This window comes from Cebus imitator, unplaced genomic scaffold, assembly GCF_001604975.1.
Source record: "Cebus imitator isolate Cc_AM_T3 unplaced genomic scaffold, Cebus_imitator-1.0 Scaffold43, whole genome shotgun sequence".
NCBI classification, from domain to species: Eukaryota; Metazoa; Chordata; class Mammalia; order Primates; family Cebidae; genus Cebus; species Cebus imitator.
Window position 1 is genome coordinate 8301998 of NW_016107358.1, and position 2726 is coordinate 8304723.

The 2726-nt window shown below is 46.6% G+C and overlaps 1 long non-coding RNA gene across 1 annotated transcript; it reads left to right on the plus strand.

Moving 5' to 3' along the window:
- Nucleotides 1-316: 316 nt before the first annotated feature.
- LOC108302993 lies at nt 317-2059 on the plus strand. Its single transcript, XR_001824632.2, has 2 exons — nt 317-409; nt 1863-2059. It is a non-coding gene; the product is annotated as an uncharacterized LOC108302993 (long non-coding RNA).
- The last annotated feature ends 667 nt before the right edge of the window (nt 2060-2726 follow it).

Below are 2726 nucleotides of genomic sequence, written 5' to 3' on the forward strand. Positions count from 1 at the left end.
TTTTTTTTTTTTCAGACAGGGTCTCACTCTGTTGGGCAGGCTGGAGTGCAGTAGTGAGATGTCACAGCTCATTACAACCCTGACCTCCTGGGCTTAAGCAGTCCTTCTACCTCAGCCTACAGGCATATGCTACCAAGCCCAGCTAATTTTTCTATTTTTTTTTTGTAGTGATGAGGTCTTGCTCAGGGCTGGTCTCGAACTCCTGGACTCAAGTGAAATGACTTTGGTGATGCTCCCACCACAGCCTCTCAAAGTGCTGGGATTGCAGGCATGAGTCACCTGGCCTCAAGTGATCTTCCTACCTCGGCTTCCTAAAGTGTTGGATTACAGGTATGAGCCACCACGCCTGGCCTGTCGGCTCTTATTTGCATTTGATTGACAATCACAGCATTCCTATGCAGCAGGCAGGGTAAGTATTATGTACTTGCCTCAGTTTATAGGTGATGAGTTCGAGGCTGGGAGACGTAAAATGACTTTGGAGAGTTGTTCAGGGAGGAGGTAACACTATGCTTGATTAAGCCAGTCTGTGACAACTGACAGATCCAAAAAGTGAAATAGGACTGGGAGGGATGGCTCACGACTGTAATCCCAGCACTTTGAGGGGGGTGGATCACCTGAGGTCAGGAGTTCAAGACCAGCCTGACCACTACAGGTATTGATCCACTTACGACCTATGCAACTTACGACTATTCGACTTTATGACCACAATCGCTAGCCACGACTGCTTCGCGTCTGGCAGCGCAAACGTTGCCCAGCTGGGCGTACGACAGTGCGGACCAGCTTCCGGCAGCACTACCATTTCCACGTGCATATAGCCTACTCAACTTACAACCAAATTGTGTTACGAACAGTCTGTCAGAACCAATCGTGGTCGTAAGTCGAGCACTAGATGTATGGTGAAACCCTGTTTCTATTAAAAATAACAAAAATTAGCCAGACATGGTAGTGGGCATCTGTAATCCCAGCTACTCAGGAGGCTGAGGCACTTGAACCCAGGAGACAGAGGTTGCAGTGAGCTGAGAGCATGCCACTGCACTCCAGCCTGGGAGACAGAGTGAGACTAATTTCAAAAAAAAAAAAAAGGTGAAATAGAAAGATAGACACATCTTTCTTCATGATAGAATTCTACAGAGTGCCACTGGTCTCAAAGATATTTCACTCTTTCTGGTATATAATAACGTCTGTGTAGTGGAGGTAGTAACTTGGACATGTCAATGTATACGCCACCGTGGAGACCCCAACATCTAATTTTACAGACAGAGAACAATGACTAGCTGGGTTTAACAGCCCAGGTGTACAAGACCGTAAGCATATGGAAGCGGAAGCCTTATTGAAGAGATTATGAGCCTCACCCTTGCTGGAGGGACTGCACCACCCGGCAGCAAGCCTTTAGCTGAGCTAAAGCTGGCCCAGCATTTCTTTCATACATTTTTTTCCTTTTTTTGAGACAGAGTCTCACTTTGTCACCCAGGCTGGAGTGCAGTGATGCCATCTTGGCTCACTACGACCTCCGCTTCCCAAACTCAAGCAATTCTCCTGCTTCAGTCTCCAGAGTAGCTGCAGTTACAGGCGCCCACCACCGTGCCCAGCGAATTTTTGTATTTTTAGTAGAGGTGGAGTTTCACCATGTTGGCCAGGCTGGTTTCAAACTCCTGACCTCAAATGAACCACCCGCCTTGGTCTCCCAAATTGCTGGGATTACAGGTCTGAGCCACTGTGCTCAGCCTATACTTTTAAGTGAGCAGCTGAACTGATAGTCCTTCCATTTCTGACAAACCCACTGATTTAATCTGGCATATGGACACGGGACACCACTCCACTTAATCACCGCACGTGCCTTTTATCTTTGGTATCTTTCTTAGCTTCTCCAAGAAGGCCAGCAAGAGGAATGGCAAGGGAGCAGGACCCTGCTTTACACCAGCTGCATTTCTGATCAGCCCAGGACGATTCACAAGCAGCAGACAACATGGCAGCCGCTAGCAAAACTTTGGGGTGAAAAGAATGACCCAAATTGGCCAAACGGGAGCTATGAGGAACTGAAATAAAACAGCGTGTCATTTTTCTCTCTCTAGCCGTTTTATTAGGTGTAATTTGGACGTCACTGATGTGCACTCACAAACATCTTCGTGCGCTCACATGAGACTTGAGCTCATGAATATGATGGTCAGAGGGACTTTGAATGTGTTTCAATCATTATATTACATTTCCTCTTTTATATGATATGAATGTTCGGAGAGAAGTAAACATAATCAGCAATGTACTACTTGAGGGCAAAGAAAAGATGTTCCCGCTATTTCTCTCACAAACTCATAGTGTGACTAATACTTGTTCTGTTTGTCAGCAAAATCATCAGAGACCACAAGCAGCTGTGGCCGCCACCTGAGAAAATCCAGGATGTCCCACTGTTGGCAGGGGAATTGTGCTGTACCAATACCCGTGGTTTCTGGTGGGTACCTGTCAACCTTGACCAGGTTAGGTACATGCGAATTCTAGATTTAGATTTGCATATCCAGGAACTGCAGCAAACACGATGAGAGGCCCAGAGCAGAAAGCAGCTTTTTAACGTGGCCCAGCTCCTTATGTATTATTATCTAATCGAGGAAGCCATTTGACATCAGGTGGAGTGTAATGATGTGCTGTGAAGAATCGTATGGGATGGACTTATCCTACTCTTTACCACCCGCAAGCGGGTGGACTGATTGAGGTCACAGTGGGCATTTGAAACA